Source organism: Oryctolagus cuniculus, chromosome 4 (assembly GCF_051225735.1).
Source record: "Oryctolagus cuniculus isolate XC-2025 breed Fujian yellow rabbit chromosome 4, ASM5122573v1, whole genome shotgun sequence".
NCBI classification, from domain to species: domain Eukaryota; kingdom Metazoa; phylum Chordata; class Mammalia; order Lagomorpha; family Leporidae; genus Oryctolagus; species Oryctolagus cuniculus.
This window is the reverse complement of record NC_142870.1, coordinates 168,759,313-168,777,436: the sequence shown is the minus strand read 5'-3', so window position 1 is coordinate 168,777,436 and position 18,124 is coordinate 168,759,313. Positions and strand designations below refer to the sequence as shown.

The 18,124-nt window shown below is 51.8% G+C and overlaps 1 long non-coding RNA gene across 1 annotated transcript; it reads left to right on the top strand.

Annotated features, from left to right (window-relative positions):
- Positions 1-41: 41 nt before the first annotated feature.
- Positions 42-12,862, top strand: LOC138843062 (uncharacterized). Its single transcript, XR_016232922.1, has 3 exons — positions 42-216; positions 3,024-3,114; positions 12,616-12,862. It is a non-coding gene; the product is annotated as an uncharacterized LOC138843062 (long non-coding RNA).
- The last annotated feature ends 5,262 nt before the right edge of the window (positions 12,863-18,124 follow it).

Below are 18,124 nucleotides of genomic sequence, written 5' to 3'. Positions count from 1 at the left end.
GCCCGGCCCCTGCCCGAGGCCTGTCGGGACTTGTAGTCCGCGCCCCGTGGCCGGCGCATCCCTGGGCGGCCTCTCCTGCCTGCGCCACGTGCAGGCCGGAGTCGCCAGTTTGCTGCGCCGCTCGTGCGCTCCGCCCCCTCCCCGGGGCGCCCAGGGCCTGAGCCCGCCCCCAGCGGGTCCCCCAGCGCGGGAAGAGCTCCGCACTGCGGTTTGGAGGTGAGCGTGGCTCCTGGGTTGCCTCTAACGTGGAGTGGACCTGGGGCGGAGCGCCGAGGGCCCACCCCACACAGCCTTGGCGGCCTTGCGCTTGATCGTGACCTGGGAGTTCCTGAGGCCTTGGGGACTGGGTTGCACTGGACCCACCCACTCCTGGGTTGAAGCTTTTTCTAACCGGAGTCCCATAGACAGGTGCAAGGCAGCGGGCGTGGTCCCTCGCCTCTGGCCTGCGGGCCTTGCTCCCTCTGGCACTGCGCTCTTTGACTTCTCCCGGTTGGCGTTAGTGCTCCGGGCGCCACCTTTTCCCCTCTTCCCGGCAGATCAAGCTTTAACTTGTAGGCGCCGAGCCAGGCGCGCCGCAGGAGGACAGAATACTTGGCAAACTGCTGCGCAGTGGAGGCCTAGCCCAGCCCCGCCCCGCCCCCGCCCAGCTCCAGCCCCTATCAGCCACATCAGAAACCCCTGGGGTGCCGGTGCCAGGATTTCTTTGAGTTCAGGAGATGACGGGTACCAACCCTGAAACATCCATCAGTGGAGACGGACAAAGCAGATACCTTGGTAGCTGTGAAAGACCTGGGCCTGCTGGTCTGATGGCCCGAGGATTAGCTGATTACTGTTTTCGCCTCCACCGTCTGTGTTAATTAAGGAAATACTTACAGGACTGGGGGAGGCAGGGCCTCTGTCTGCTCCCTCTCTCTTGGTTTGCAGCAATGCGGAGATGCATATGCAGGAATATCGGTTCAGTGGTCAAGCTGTGTTAATTCTTCCTGCGTTTGCCTTACAAAACGCGCTTGTCAAATTATGTGATGAGGTGGTGCTGTTGGCTGGTAGCTGTGCACGGCGGAGATTTGCACTAAGTGATGCACTTGACTTTTTGGCCTTTCCCCGGAAACTTATACCTCATCTGAACACGCTCATTCCTAAATGGAACAATTACACCTGCCTCATCGGGGCTGCCTGACTATGCTGTGGACGTACCGGGCCCAGCACCGTCCTGCGGTGTCCGCTGAGCACCTGACGTGCACGACACGTTGTGCCAGGACCAGCCACTGAGATCAAAGCTAAGGCTAAGTAGGTCAGATGCACACACGTGATGTTGAGAGAATAAAATGAATTGCAGGAGCAGGCAAAGTAGGATCCCATTTCTGTTGGCTCAGAAACAAGCAAATTAAATAGAGGAGGGTACTTCAAAGAGTTCGTGGGAGAAATGAGCTAAAAGGTAACCTTTTGAAGTCACTTCATTTCACTAGGGAGCCTGGTGTAGTGAAACCATTGAGGACGAGATAAGCACAGATACAGGTTTGTGGGCATGGTGGAGGGAGCATACTTGTTCATTCTGCAGTTAGCATATACTGTAACCACTTTGGCGTAGCTACTAAACGGAGGTCTTGGGGAGAGGCTGCCTTCTCCTTGTGCTGAGAGCTGGGAGACAGGGGAGTGCCTGGCGTGACCCCCGCTTTCCTGTCTGGCCAACAGGATGGATGTCGGTTGCTGAAACAAAGCTGGCCACAGATTGGACACTCAATAAATATTGAATGAAAGTGAATGAGGTCGCTGAAGGAAGTGGGTCAAGGAAGGAAGGCAGACAGCAGGACGGGACTCTGCCGTGGACTAGGTGTCAAGTGGGAGGGGGCTGAGAGAGAAGCAGCAGGGGTACTAGGGGGAACCATGGTTCTGGAGAAAGCCTTTCGAGATGGGGTGATCACGGGGGTTTGAGATTGGGCGAGTAAGATAAGGCCTGGAGCGGATCTCCACGGCTAGCAGGAGATGCACCCCGCCCCGTGAGCGTGTGCAGGGAGTACATTGCAGACTGGTGTTCCTAAGAGCTGTTATCTGAGAGGTGGAAGTCTTGGAGGAGGACTGTTTTTCCATTCTGTGCAAAACCTGAGAGCAGTTGCCTTTTGGTTTGGGGGCAGGCGCAGGCTCAGCTTGCGATGGGTGGAGGTTTCCATGGAAGGCAGAGACACGGAGCTTGAAAACGTGTAGCTGTGTCCCTCTGCTGCTGTGACAAAGCACCGGAGACTGAGTCACGTAGGAAGAACAGAAACTTCTTACCATGATGGAGGCTGGGAAGTCTAAAGCCAGGGTACCAGCTTGTGGGGTTTGGTGAGGATCTCCTGGCTGGCCCTCCCATGGAAGGGGAGTAGAAGGGCGTGAAGGGCTTGGCTAGTCCCCTCCAGCCTTGTATAAAGACACTAGTTCCGGGGCAGGTGTTTAGCAAAGAGTTAAGCCCCGATGGGAGCATCATGTATCAGAGCGCCTAGGATTGAGTGCTGCCTCCACCTTGTTTTTCTTGAAAGATTACTTATTTGTTTGAAAGACAGAGGGACACAGAGAGAAGACCAATCTTCCATCCCCTGGTTCACTCCTCAAATGGCTGAAATACCCAAGGGCTGGGCAAGGCTGAAGCCAAGAATCCATCAAGGTCTCCCACATGGGTGGCAGGGGCCCACGAACTTGGAGCATCTTCTTCGCTGCCTTCCAAGGCACATTTAGCAAGGAGCTGGGTTGGAAGAGAGCAGCCAGCTTCGCAGGTGGTGGCTTAACCTGCAGCACCACTAGGCTGCTCCTCCTCCTGGCCCCTGCCCAGGCCCAGTCCTGGCTGTTGTGGGCATTTGGGGAGTGAGCCGGCAGATGGAAGCTCTGTATCTCTCTCTCGCTCTCTGTGTATGTGTGTTACTCTGCCTTTTGAATAAATAATAAATGATCTTTTGTGAAGGCATGGACTCCATTAATGAGGGTGCCATGGTCATGACTTAATCATATAAAGGCTGCGCTTCCTAATGCTCTTGCTTTGGGGATTACAGGTCAACGTGAACTTGGAAGGGGCCACAGACATTCACCCCATGGCAGTAGGCAATGCTTTCTGGAAGTTTGACCAGAAGACAGGAACATGTGGTAAGGGAGAGGCAAAGCCAACATGGGAAAGGAAGTAATTTTAGTGTTTGTGTGTGTGTTTTAAATCAAGTGGGGGAGGCCGGAACATATTGAAGTAGTCAGAGGAAGGAGGCAGTAGTAGACAGGGACAGATCCAGAAGACAGAAGGGGCAGGGGCACTGCCTGCATCCCGTATCAGAGGGTCCGACTCAGCTCCCAGTGCCAGCTTCCTGCTAGTGCACACCCTGGGAGGCAGCAGGTGATGGCTCATGTAGTCTCCCACATGGGAGACCGGGATGGAGTTCTTGGCTCCTGGCTTCAGCCCAACTGGGCAATTGTGGGTGTTTGGGGATTGAACCAGCAGATGGGAGCTCTCTCTGTCTCTGTCTCTGTCTCTCAAAATAAAAGCAGTAGGAAGCAGAAAGACCCTGAGTGGGGGACACTTGAATGCATGGAAGGAGCCAATGGTAGGAAGATGTGCAGAAGAGAACTCTGGGCAGGAGACAGCCAGCACACAGGCACAGAGGCACAGGGGAACCTCTGTGTTTAAGGAACCGAAAGCAACAATGTAGCAAACAGGTATGAGAGCGCCCCTAGAGTTCTATTCAGGGAACATAGCACCTCAGGTTAAATAGCAGGGTCCTGTGTTTGGTGGTTAAAAAATAAATGGGGGGCCGGTGCTGTGGTATAGTGGGTAAAGCTGCCGCCTGTGATGCCAGCATCCCATGTGGGCGCCTGGTCAAGTCCTGGCTGCTCCACTTCCAATCCAGCTCTCTGCTATGGCCTGGGAAAGCAGTAGAAGATGGCCCAAGTGCTTGGGGCCCTGCACCCGTTGTGGGAGACCCGGAAGAAGCTCCTGGCTCCTGGCTTTGGATTGGCACAGCTCCAGCTGTTGTGGCCAATTGGGGAGTGAACCACTGGATGGAAGACCCCTCTCTCTCTGCCTTTCCTTCTTTCTCTGTGTAACTCTGACTTTCAAATAAATAAATAAATCTAAAAAAAAAAAAAAAAAAAAAAAAAAAAAGAATGGATAGGGACTGGTGGTTTGGCATGGAGGGTTAAACTGCTGCCTGCAATGCCAGATCCCAACTGAAGCTCTGGTTTGAGTCTTGCCTGCTCTGCTGCTGACCCAGCTCCCTGCTAATGCACTTGGGAAAGCAACAGATGATGGCCCAAGTAGTCGGACCCCTGCACCCACATGGGAGACCAGGATGGAGTTCCGGGCTCCTGGCTTCAGCTTGCCTGAGACCTGGCTGTTTTGACCATCTGAGAGTGAACCAGTGGATGGATGACCTCTGTCTGGCTGGCTCTTTTTTTTTTTTTCCTCTCTGTCACTCTGCCTTTCAAATAAATAAATATATAAATATTTAAAAATAAATTTAAGGACTTCCCACTGGCCAGGTCTGCATCAACACAAGCATCAAAATAAACACTACTAATGGATCTCCTTGAATACGTGAAATCCATGAGTCTATAATGATTTAGAGAAGTGAACAAGCTTCCACACAGGAATATCGGAGGGAGGGTGGGCGTCTCTGGGTAGCCAACACTGGGTGCTAAGCGTAGTGGTGCAAGTGTCCTGTGGGACAGGAATTCATTGGCCTCAAAGTCTCCGTACAGAGGAGGGAAGAGGAACCTTACCCTGGAGAAACCTGGCTGACACCACTTTTGTCCACAGCCCCAGAGGAGGAACAAGCCAGCATGTGTGCCATCTTTAACAGGAATCGAAATGCATTTATTTCATATTGATTTGTTGTACAAAAATTTTGGGAATAGCTCCCAGGCTCTTTTTAAAGATTTTATTTATTTATTTGAAAGGTAGAGTTACAGACAGAGAGAGGGAGAGACGGAGAGAAAGGTCTTCCATCTGCTGGTTCACTCCCCAGATGGATTCAAGCGGATCCCGAGCCAGGAGCTCCCCCTGGGCCTCCCATGTGGGTGCAGGGGTCCAAGCACTTGGGCCATCCCGCACTGCTTTCCCAGGCCATAAGCAGAGCGCTGGGTCTGAAGAGGAGCAGCCGGGGACACGAACTGGCCCCCATAAAGGATGCCAGCAGTGCAGGCAGAGGCTTAGCTTACTATGCCACAGCGCCAACCCCAGACTTAGGGATCTTATAGATCGAAGGTATTTTTGGAGGTGGGTGTTTGGTGTAGTGGTTAACAGTGCTTGGGCCTTTCACATCTACATCACAGTGCCTGGGTTTGAGTCCCGGCTCCATTCCCAATTCCAGGTGCTTGCTAATGTGCACCCTGGGAGGCGGCAAGGATGTTGGTTTCCTGATACCCACATGAGAGAGCTGCATTGGGTTCTTGGATCCTGGCTTTAGGCCAGCCAAGTCCTACCTAGCTTTGCAAGCATTTGGGAAGTGAACCAGTTCATGGGCAATCTCTCTACCCCCCACCCCCTCAATCTCCCCCTCCCCTCCTCTCCCCTCTCATCCCATCCCATCCCCTCCTCTCCTCTCCCCTGCCCCCTTCTCTCCTCTCCTCTCCCCTCCCCTCCTCTCCTCTCTCTCATTCTCAAATAAATAATTTCAGAGAGGTATATGTACATAACGAAAACTTAAAACTAAGAAATCTAGTTTTTCTGAAAACTCTCCCGAAGTCTTAGTTCTCTCTAGCACGGAGAACTTCTTCACAGGCTGATACTGATTAAGTTATTTCAGGTGCGACACACTCTGGAGAAACATTTTGTTTTAGCCATTTTCCTACACTGGCCACGGCTTTGCTTCCTAACTGTGCCCTGTGCAGACGCTGGGGTGACGTTTGTTCTGGGGACAGCGGCTGAAGGTGAAATCACCAGTCTTCAACATTGCCATTGACAGTCGAGTGAGAAATTGCAGACTTCGGGCTGAAGAAAACAATGCCTCCTTCTGGGAAGTTCCATGGGCTTTTATCCCATTTGCTCGGAAATAGAATCTCGCTGGATGAAAGGCACGTGTGGCCGCTTGTCAGAGCCGAGGGGAACAGCAGCCCCCTGCAGCCGCAGGTGTCAGAGTTGATTAAACCAGTGAGGCTGTCTGCGTACCAGGTTCTGTCCAGCAGCTGCGCCTCCTCACCAGTCCTTCCAGCTGAGATCTGGAGGCTCTTCTGTGTCTTTGAAAGCCACCCCCACAGCCTACCTTCAGGTAGAACCCAGCTCCGATCCTAGCGCTGGATACACTCCATCAGATCTGGCACGCCAGCCGGCTTGGACCGCCTGGACACTTTGGAGTTGTAAGGATGAAATCACCAGACTTCGTATTGTACCTTTTCAGAGAAGGGCAGAGATTTTTTTTATGACTTATTTATTTATTTGAAAGGCAGAGTTACAGAGAGAGAGGGAGACACAGAGAGAGGTCTTCCATCTGCTGGTTCATTCCCCAAATGGCCTCAATGACCAGGGCTGGTCGAGGCCGAAGCCAGGAGCTTCCTCTGAGTCTCCCATGTGGGTGCAGGGACCCAAGTATTTGGTTCATCTTCTGCTGCTTTCCCAGGAGCATTAGCAGGGAGCTGGATGGGAAGTGGAGCAGCTGGGACTCAGACTGGCACCCCTATGGGATGTGCAGCTTAGTGCACTGTGCCATAGCCCAGCCACAGGTGGAGAGATTTAGTCAGAGTTTCTACTTGATGAAAAGTCAAGTGTCAGCCTGAACTTGGTTTTTATTTGAGACTAGTCCATTGGTTTATTCTGTAGACACTCCTATTGTGTTCCAGGAGCTGGGGCTCCAGTGTGGGAGCCTGCAAAGTCCCTGCCCTTGGGGGATTCGCATCTGGATAACAGGACCTGACATGCTAGCAGGTGCCTTCAGTTAGAGCCAACTTGATGCTGTGCTGACGGACTCTGGGGACAGACAAGAAAGGTGCCAGCCCGCACCCAGCGTGCCAGGCAGGACTTTCTGGAGAAAAGATCTCTAGACTGAAGGAAGGGTGAGAGGGGAGTTCACTGTGGGGAGAGTGTGTGTGGCAGAAGGAACAGCAAAGGTGAAGGTTCAGAGGCAAAAGAGAAATAGGCATCGGGTTCCTTTGAGAAACCGAAATGTCATTCCATTTGGGAGTAGAGCAAGAGGTAGAGGCAGATGAGGCATATAGGTGGGTAGGGGCTGGCTAAGGCGGGCTCCTGTCATAGAGGTTTGGATTGTATTTGGAAGGTGGTGGCGCAGTATTGAGAGCTTAGCTTGGAGTGATAGGGTGAGCTTGGTCTTTTAACTGGAAGCAGCGAGAACAGTCGGTTAAGCAGCAGGCAGCTGATGAGAGAACCTGCCAGGCCCAGAGCTGCAGCTGACAACTGTGGGGTCTGCAGGGTAACGGAGGGGAAGAGTGAAAGGTGACCTCTGGATTTTTAAAAAGTATTTGTTTATCTATTAGAAAGGCAGAGCAACAGAGAGAGAGATCTTCCACTTAGTAGTTCACTCCCCATATGCCCACAATAGCTAAAGCCAGGAGCCTGGAGCTCCATCCAGGTCTTCCCTGCAGATGGCAGGGGCCCAGGCAGTTGGGCCGTCTTCTGCTGCTTTTCCCTGGCCTCTAGCAGGGAGCTGGATCGGAAGTGGAGCAGCCGGGACACAAGCCGGCGCCCATGTGGGATGCCAGCATCGCAGAGGGTGCTTTACCTACTACGCCACAATGCCAGCCCCTTTAGGCTGCTTTCCAATGCATGATACGTGTTTAGCCCTCACAATATCACTTCATCAGATATAAGCTTGGTCCCTTTCCATAACTTTTTTCTCTAAACTTTTAATAAAAAATTTTTTTTCTCCAAAAATTTTTATTTAAGGTATACAAACTTCATGCATTTCATAAGTATAAGTTTAGGAACACAATGATCCTCCCCACCCTATCTGCTCTCCTGCCCACACTCCCACCCTCTTCCTCCTCCCTCTCCTATTCCCATTCTTGTTTTTTACTAAGATCTATTTTCAATTAACTTTATGCATGTAAGATTAACCTTATACTACGTAAAGAGTTCAACAAATAGTGTGGGGAAAAAAAGCCTTCCTCAACCCTTGAGACAAGGGCTGTTCAAGGTCATTACATCTCAAAGTGTCAATTTCACTTCTATAGCTTGCCTTGGGCACTCTGTTAGTTACCACAGATCCGGAGGATACATGGTGTTTGTCCTTTTGGGACTGGCTTATTTCACTAAGTATAAAGTTTTCCAGTTACAACTACTTTGTTGCGGATCTCTAAACTTTTTGAAGTCAAAGTAACACATACACAGGGCCTTACAGTGATCTAGGACTAAGTAACACTGAACACATACACAGGGCCTTACAGTGATCTAGGACTAAGTAACACTGAACACATACACAGGGCCTTACAGTGATCTAGGACTAAGTAACACTGAACACATACACAGGGTCTTACAGTGATCTAGGACTAAGTAACACTGAACTCCCCAGCTGCCCCTCCGAGAAACAACCCTTCCAGCCATTTCTGCTGCTTCCTCTCATGTTTACGTCCATATTTCTGCATAATGACTTTATGCTGCTTTTGTTTTTTTGAAAACCCTTTTACATTAGTAGTACATTTCACATATTTCTTTTTTTAAAAAAGATTTTCTTTATTTATTAGAGAAGTAGAGTTGCAGAGAGCGGGAGAGACACAGAGGTCTTCTATCTGCTGGTTCACTCCCCAGTTGGCTGTAATGGCTGGAGCTGTGCTTATCCGAAGCCAGGAGCCAGGAGCTTCTTCCAGGTCTCCCACGTGGGTGCAGGGGCCTAAGGACTTGGGCCACCTTCTACTGCTTTCCCAGGCCATAGCAGAAAGTTGGATCAGAAAAGGAGCAGCCAGGACACGAACCGGTGCCCATATGGGATGCCGGTGCCACAGGCTGAGGCCACAGTGCCAGCCCCAACATCTCACGTACTTCTAAAATGAAACATAACGAATATGCAGGGGTGGGCTTTTGGCTCAATGGTTAAGATGCCACTTAGGACACCTGTGTTCCATTTCAGAGCACCAAGGTTCAAGTCCTGGCTCTGCTCCTAGTCCCAGCTTCCTGCTTATGTGCACCCTGGAAGGGAGCAGGTGATGGGTGACCCTGGACGCTGGGTTCCTGCTATCCATGTGAGAAATCTGTGTTGAGTTCCAGGCTCCTGGCGTAGGCCTGTTCCAGCCTTGGCTGTTGCAGGCACTTGGGCAGTGAGCCAAAAGACAGATCTCTCTCTCTCTCTCTCTCTCTCTCTCTCTGAGATTAAAAAGCAAAGTAGATTAAGAAGTGTTTTAGAAGATGAGGGCCAGCATTGTGGTGCACTAGCTAAGTGTTTGAGATGCCGTATCAGAGTGCGTGGCTCAAGTTCTGGCTGCTCCACTTCTAATCCAGCCTCCTGCGGCTGCTTACTTGGGGAAACAGCAGGTGGTAGCTCAAGTACTTGGATCTCTGCCACTCACACAGGAGTCCTGGATGGAGTTCCTGGTTCCTGGCTGCAGCCTGGCCCAACCCTGGCCATTGTGGGCATCTGGGGAGTAAACAGTGTCTTTCTGTGTCTCTCTGTAACTTGGCCTTTTGAATAAATAAAAAGTAAATTAATCTTTAAAAAAGGAAAAACGTATAATGCTGCTGGCACCCTGGTTCCACACTTGTGTGAGAACTGAACTGGGGGGAGATAAGCATTGGTTGCCCAAGCCACGCAGTTACGGTTCTATGTCACGGCAGCCTGGATGAACATAGCGTCCTCTTTATTTGTTAAACGGATGGACGTTTTCATTATTTCCAGTATTTCTTTTTACAAAACACACTGTAGTCCATAAACACACACAGATGTTACTTTGCATGTGTCTGTAAGATAAATTTCCATAGTGGGAAGTGCTGGGTCACAGGGTGTACGTGTTTGTCATGTTGAGAGATGCGGCCAGATGGCCCTCATCAGGAATCAGGCCAGTCTCTAGTACCAGCAAAGCAGGAGCCTGCCGGCTTCCCCGCAGCCTTGTCCAGAGAGCGCGTTCTCACGCTCGGTCTCACCAGCCTGGTAGGCTGAGCTATTTCCATTGTAGTTCCCTTACTCTGAATAGAGTTGAATTTTCTGCTGCTTCCTGATTCCTGTATAATTCAGGAAGCCTGTAATGGTATTTGACAATTGGCCTCTTTAACAGGAACCCCACTCCCATACACACGTCCCCTCCCCCACACCCCTTGGGCTTCATACAGTTGTATCACGGTTCTGGGTTTGTTCAGTAATCTGTTTTCATTAATATGCCATGAACATACATTTAGCATAATGCCAGAGAGTGTCCTGAATATGTAAACATTCCCTCCTGTGTACTTTTTCCCCAGATTTCTCCTAACTTAGTAATTGCCTTTTTAAACTTTTCATTTATTTATTTTTTTATTTTTAAAGATTTACTTATTTATTTGAAAGACAGTGACAGACAGGCTGAAGAGGGTGAGATCTTCCATCTGCTGGTTCACTCCCCAAATGGCTACAACCACCGGGACTGGGCCAGGCTGAAGCCAGGAGCCTGGAACTCCATCTGGGTCTCCCACGTGGGTGCAGGGGCCCCAGCACTTGGGCCCCCTTCCACTGCTTTCCCAAGCGCGTTAGCAGGACTTGAACCCAGAACTCATGCGATGCCAGGTGTTGCTGGCTGAACCCGCTGCACCACAATGCCGGCCCTAGTAGTTGCCATCTTTTAAAGTTCATGTGTTTTTCACCTGTTTATCCTTAAAGTTCTTTCTCCACTTGCTGCGTTGGACCTAGAATATTCCCGGTGGTAGTTTGCTGCCAGTGATCCAGTGTGTTAGATTTTCCCCTAGCCTCCCTCCCACCCCAGGCCTACTTCCCGGAATCCAGGTGTTCCTTTCTCTTGAACTGCCCCGTGTTAATTAGAACACACCACTCAAGAACTTCCAGAAGCTTCTAGGGGCATGTCCAGGTCTTTGTGGACCCCACCTTTGGGATTGGAGCCGTATGGCATTCACGATAGGGTACACGCCCCTTCCCTCCCAGGCAGTGTCCAGTGGGGCTGTGAAGGAAGACAGGTCCTTTAATTCCTGTCTGTGGCACAGGCCTCTGTCTTACAATACCCATTTTTTTTTTCTTTAGCAAAAGAGCACCTGCCCTGCAGCCTCGTTGGAGGCTGGCCTTGCAATGCTTTCTGGTGAGTGGGGTGCGAGTTGAAATTACACTCTCCACGGCCAGGTTGTGTCCCACAGAACCAGCATCTGATAGGTCTCTCCCTCCTCCCCATGCTGGGATGCAGATGTGATGCAGGGACCTCAGCTGCCCCCTGGAACTCTTGAGTCAAACTCCATGAAGATGTTTGCAGAGCTGTACTTACAGCCCCGGATTCTACCTCTGACCTGGGCTATGAGTCAGGAATAAGAATGGATTCTTCAGTAACGCGAGACAGTGCTTCCAAAAGCTCATGGCAAGTGGAATTAAAAGATAAGTTCGTTTTGGTGCAAAACATTTTGAATTGCCAGCATCATTTTTCGTGATACTCACTTTCCATGAACGGTTTGAAGCCCCTGCACTCTCTCTGCCTGTGATCCCTAGGGTTTTCCTTCTCCTCTCTCTCTGGAGTTGTAGGATCCTCTTTTTTACCCTCAGTGCTCTGGAATTTCAGGACTGTAGCCCGGTCCCGAGCCTGCTGTGCCCTTTGCATCTGAATTGATGTTTTGCAAGTCTAGAAATAGTTTTGCCTTTGTTATTCAAGAAGGAGTTCCTTTCCATTTTCTTTGTAATTTCTGTCTGAAATGTTCTCTTTTATTAGTCATCCTCCTTCCTTAAGTCTTTTCTTTCCTCATTTCCAGTTATTTGCCTGTTTGAGTTATTTTGGTGAATTTTGAAAATATTAAGACCATATGTTTTTTTAAAGATTTATTTATTTATTTGAAAGGCAGAGTTACAGAGAGGCAGAGGCAGAGAGAAAGAGAGAGAGAGAGGTCTTCCATCCGCTGGTTCACTCCCCAATTGGCCGCAATGGCCAGAGCTGAGCTGATCCGAAGCCAGGAGCCAGGAGCTTCTTCCAGGTCTCCCACGTGGGTGCAGGGCCCAAGCACTTGGGCCATCTTCTGCTTTCCCAGGCCATAGCAGAGAGCTGGATTGGAAGTGGAGCAGCCGTGACTCGAACCAGCGCCCGTGCTGGCACTGCAGGTGGTGTCTTAACCGGTATGCCACAGCGCCGACCTCCCTCCCCCCAAAGAGGAGTTTTTAAAGGGACAGAGATAGTTGCAGGGTGGGGTTAGACATAAAACAATGAGTCTGTTCCATTGGCAGCTGTGCAGGTGTTCAGCCTTTGTTCTGATGAGGGTCCACTCAGCGCCTATGGGGAGGTCCAGGGCATCCACCTGGTGGGGGCCTCTGGACACTGGGGCTCAGGGTCAACTGGCGGAGGCTCCTCGGTGAACTGGGCCAAAGTCCACCATGCCAAATCACCTCCCCTGGGAGGGAGGGGCTCCTGAAATTCTTATGCAGATGTTACTATTCACAGGAGTAGGCACGATATCAGTGGCTGGCTTTTGTTACAGAAAATACAGGGACTGGGGCTGTGGCTTAGGGGTTAAGCTGCTGTCTGCAGTCCTGGTATCTCTTTTGCCAGCTGATCCAGCTCTCTGCTATGGCCTGGGAAAGCAGTAGAAGATGGCCCAAGTGCTTGGGCCCCTGGTCCCACGTGGGAGACCCAGAGGAAGCTCTTGGCTCCTGGCTTCAGCCTGGCCCAGCCCCAGCTTGTTGCAGCTATTTGGGGAATGAACCAGCAGATGGAAGACCTCTCTCTGTCTTTCTCTCTGTAACTCTGCCTTTCAAATAAAATTTTTTAAAAAATGTGAAAAGAAGGAAAAGGAAAAGAAGCTGTTTATTACGGTTATACCACTGCCTCCCAGGGCACGCTTTAGCGGGAAGCTGGAATTAATTGGAAATGAAGCAGAGACTTGAACCCAGGCTCTCTGATATGGAAAGCGGGTGTCTGGCGTGACAACGCCTGAGCGCCTGAGCCAAGTGCCTGCTCTGTGCTGTTGTTAATGAAGAACAAGGACCTGGGCCGGCGCCGCGGCTCACTAGGCTAATCCTCTGCCTAGCGGCGCCGGCACACCGGGTTCTAGTCCCGGTTGGGGCGCCGGATTCTGTCCCGGTTGCCCCTCTTCCAGGCCAGCTCTCTGCTGTGGCCAGGGAGTGCAGTGGAGGATGGCCCAAGTGCTTGGGCCCTGCACCCCATGGGAGACCAGGAAAAGCACCTGGCTCCTGGCTCCTGCCATCGGATCGGCGCGGTGCGCCGGCTGCAGCGTGCCGGCCGCGGTGGCCATTGGAGGGTGAACCAACGGCAAAGGAAGACCTTTCTCTCTGTCTCTCTCTCTCACTGTCCACTCTGCCTGTCAAAAAAAGAAAAAAAAGAAAAAAAAAAAAGAACAAGGACCTTTCCGGCTTGTCACTAGAGACCATGTCACCCTCGGCTCTGTGTGGCCACCACAGTCTTACCCTTCTCGCTTCAGCAGAGAAACCCAAGTTTGCTGCCTTTGCCAAAAATACAAATGTCAGAGAACCAGCCGTTGGCATCTTTCGCATGAGCCATGTGCAGAGAGCCAGGGCGTGCCTCCCTGTGGGTGATCACGCCCACTCCTCCCAGGCCCACACCTCCGGTCAGCGTGCACAGATTACCAGGGCTCCGTTTAGCCCAGTAGTTAAGAAGCTCACAGCCCACATCAGAGTCCCGGGGTTCAGCTCCTGGTTTCCGGCCCCTGGCTCCATCTTCCCAAGGCAGGCCCTGGAGGAGGTGGTGATGTCTCAAGTAGTAGGGTGCCTGCCACATTCATGGGAGACCTGGACTGAGTTCCAGCCTCATGGCTTCCTCAGTCTGGCCTAGCTGCAGCTATTGCTAATGGTGTTACAAAGGCACTGTTTACTTATGCATGCGGGCTTGACCGGACTCGTGTCTCCAGAGACAGGCTCTGCTCCTCCTATAGGTCTTTCCCTATTTTTATGCCCTAAATTTAGCAAGGCAGTAATGAGGCAGTTTTGAGGAGTTTCGGGGTGCACACTCTTATCTTAGGCCCTCAGGGATTAGCAAATCACAAGCGCAAGGTAGGACAGGTTTATGGTGCAGGAGCCAGTAAATTATAGCCTGACCTGGCAGTTTCAGGAGGCTCACCGGGCCTTATCTCAGGTACGCAACTATGGCAGGTGGGGAACCGGTTCCTAAGTCAGGGAGGCCCTTGGCTAGCAAGCAGGAGGGAGTCTGTAGCATTCCCTCCAACTGATTCCTTTAATCTCCAGCGGGAGAGGGGCTGTAACAATGGGAGGCCCCCCACTCCTGTTTCTCAAACAGAAAAAACAAAAAGCCAAAAACCCCCAATCTGATGAAACCAGTGACCTTGCTGCTCCAAATCCACCTTGCTCACCTGATGGCGCTACAGCATCAAGCTGTTTCTTGGCAGTTTTCCTCCCAGCAGGTTACACTTTCCCAAGAGGTGGGTTCTAGAGATTCCTGCCCCATCCTGAAAGGGGAGGGGGGAGATGGCCACGCCTCTCCCCAGCAGCTTTTAGATAGGAAGTTGATTCCCTGCAGGGAGCCAAGAGTTCCTGAAGCACTTCCCCTAGCAGTTACGACAGGAGTATGTTTGTTTACTCACTTAACAGGTATTTGCACTGAGTGTGTGTGTGTGTGTGTGTGTGTGTGTGTGTGTGGGTGTGTGGCGGCGATGCTAGGAACACAAAATCGCAAAATCCCGTCTCTGCCCAGCCTTGTAGCAGATGCGGTCACCGGGCACGTCCTGGCCGAGGGACGGAGTTTCTGAGCAGACTCTGCCTTGAGTTTCTAGATCTGGCTTTGGGGACTCTGCCTGCAGAGACAGCTGACGGAGGGCACAGGGCAGCTGATTTCTGCAAGAGAGACCGGTCTTTGGGAGCATTTGCAGCGGCGGGACCGCGATTTGTGGGGAGAAGTCGCAGGAGAGCTGGGCAGAGGCAGGGCGGCCCCCCAGAAAGGAGGGTCTTGGCACAAGGTCTCCCAGCTGCACCTGCCTGGGTTACAGTTTACCAGAACCCTCGGTGGACCAGATGCCCCAAGTTGTTCTTGTACTAGGTGACTTCTCTTAGTGCAGCCTCCCTTAGTGTCACCAGGGAAAGGCAAAGTCACCGTTCCCCAAGGTGAGAACCACCCACCACCCGCACAGAGCTTGGGCAGTGGCTCCGAGAGGGGAAGGCTGGGTAGAAAGGGGTTTAGAATTGAGAGCCTCAAAAGGCAAAATGACAACGAAATTAGTTTGAAGATCGAATGGGCTTCTGTCAGTGATCCACGGTCTGGCAACATCCAGCGTAAAGATACGAGGAAGGCTCTGTGCTGTCCTCACAGGACACTTGGTGGCTTGAGCGAGAACGAGGAACGCAGATCGGCCAGCGCGGGGTTCTTCTGCAGCCTCTCCTTGTGAAGGTTAAAGCGGGCGGAGTTTCCTTATCGTGCTTGCTCAAGCCGGGCAGTTTCGGGACTTGGCCATTGCCTCTCCCTCCCACCTCTTTGGAGGTCAGATAAACAACTCAGGTTTGACTTGGCACGGCGGCACGTTGGCTCGAGTGATCTGTTAGGGCCTGGTGCAGGGGCTCTGTCCACACCGACGCCTGCGCTACATTGGACTTAACAGGAACTTGGTTTAAGGTGTGGGGGGTGGGGTTGGGACCGGGTGAGGCTAATGCAACTGCCCAGGAGTGGTGTGGCTTTTGAGGAGAGAGGGTCAGCAAATCTCAGTGTGCAAACTCTGCTGACGGTTTCCACTGAAGAACTCAGGTCTCGGGTCCTGGGTGCTCTCAGCTTGCTAGACATTGCTGGCCTGGCCAAGCTGCTCCTCTTGCTCAATCTATGGGAGGAGCTGACAGCGTTCACTCCGTTGAGGGGAACTGTAATCCCCACACTTGCTGAGGGAGGGCTAAGGCAGACTCCAAGGGGTCTGGGTGATGGGCATAGCGTCCACTGCTAGCAGGATCTCACAGTGGGAGAGAGTTGGGTGAGGGGATTCATAGCCAAGGGGTAGCATGGGGGTCAGGTGTGGGCAGCCACAGGTAGTCACTCCCTTTGTTTACACTTAAACATATGAATGGAGACTTCCCAGGCACAGACTATTGGGCTAGGGAAGAGGCAGGAAGAACCTAAACCTCTCACAAGAGATAATATAGATAATCAGTCACACCTGAAACCTGCATTTATCACCGAAGTGTTTTATTGTAACCTTAAAAGCCTTTTTGATATGTAAATCTTTTGTGCTCCTTCTTGTAAACAACTGGTCATGTTTAAATACTACTGGATTTGTTCAATAAACGAGCCTTGATCAGGACTTGTCTTGGCTCCATTCTTTGTGTCCTTGTCCCCGCATTCCCACTCTCTGTTTCAGGAAAACCCAGTTCATTGTGCCGCAGGCCGGCACAGTCAGGGGATGGAAAATCACTAAGAAGAAACGTCCAAGATGATCAGGTTGTTGGGGCCAGGTCAGGGTGATAAGACACAGGGGTGGTCTGATAATCACAGGGGCAGGGGTTTCGCTCCAGCTGTGATCAAGGTCAGCGAGAGAAGCCCAAGGTCAGGCCTCCTCACGCACAGGACTCTGGGAAGCCTGACTAGTGTTGGACAAAGGAGAGAATCTTTGTCAGCCCAGAGACGGGGCCAGATACACAGATTGTGGGACACACCCGTCCAGTGCCTTCCAAAGCCGCACCCGAGCATAAGCACGCTTCCTGCCAGAAGCAGATTCAGACTGCAGAAGCCATCTGGAGACAGCGGGGACAGGGCAGGCACAGGACAGGCACAGGGCAGGCACAGGGCCCTGTGGAGTCTGGGTCTGACGACGTGGCTGAGATGCTTGCCAAAGCCACGGGCGACCTTTTTCCGTGACAGTTTATGCCACCTGGAAAAGTCCGTGAAGAACTTTCTAGACTAGAGAGTGTGGCATTCCATCTGAAGAGCCAGCATGTCCAGTGGAACGGTTGGGGCACTGGATTCTGTCCCGGTTGCCCCTCTTCCAGGCCAGCTCTCTGCTGTGGCCCGGGAGTGCAGTGGAGGATGGCCCAAGTGCTTGGGCCCTGCACCCCATGGGAGACCAGGAGAAGCACCTGGCTCCTGGCTTCGGATCAGTGCAGCGCTGGCTGTAGCGGCCATTAGTGGGGGTGAACCAATGGAAGGAAGACCTTTGTCTCTCTCACTGTCTAACTCTGCCTGTCAAAAAAAAAAAAAAAAAAAAAAAAAAGATGAGTGTGGCACCCCACACCTGTTTCTGGAGAGACGGAAATAGGAAGTGCCAGGGACGTCAGCAGTGTAGCCTGTAGGACACTCAGACGTCTACAGGCTCAGGGGGAGAAGACGAAGGAGCATCCGTCAGTGATTCTGAGTGTATTTTTTTTAATCTTTAAAAATTATTTGGGGCTATGGCACAGCAGGTAAGTCCCAAATGGACGCTGGTTTGAGTCCTGGCTGCTCCGCTTCCTATCTAGGTCCCTGCTAACAAGCCTGGGAAAGCAGGGGAGGATGGCACAAGTCCCTGGGCCCCTGCACCTGCATGGGAGACCTGGATGAAGCTCCAGGCTCCTGGCTTCAGCCTGGCCCAGCTCCATTCATTGTAGCCATTTGGGAAGTGAACCAGCGGATGAAAGACTTTCTCTCTCTCTCTCTCTCTCTCTCTGTCTCTCTCTGTAACTCTGACTTTTAAATAAATAAATCTTTAAAAAAATAATTTTTAAATGTATTTTAAAGGCGTAGACAGAGAGAGACTGATGGAGAAACATCTTCTACCTGTGACTCACTCCCCAAATGCCCACAGCAGTTAGGGCTGGACCAGGCCAAAACCAGGAGCCAGGAACGCAGGCCAGTTCTCCCGTGTGAGTAGCAGGGGCCCAAGTCCTTGAGTCGTCACCTGCTGCTCCCAGGGTGTGCCTTAGCGGGAAGCTGGAATCAGGACCCGGACTCAGGGACTCTGACATGAGATGCGGGAATCTCAAACGGAGTCCTAACCACTGCACCCCCCACCTGCCCCCTGTGCTTTACTGGGTACAGTGAGACGCAGCAAAAGCACTGACTCGGTTCACATCAACAGGAGAGCCATCGGTGGTGCTGGCCTGCTTGCCTGGGGGAA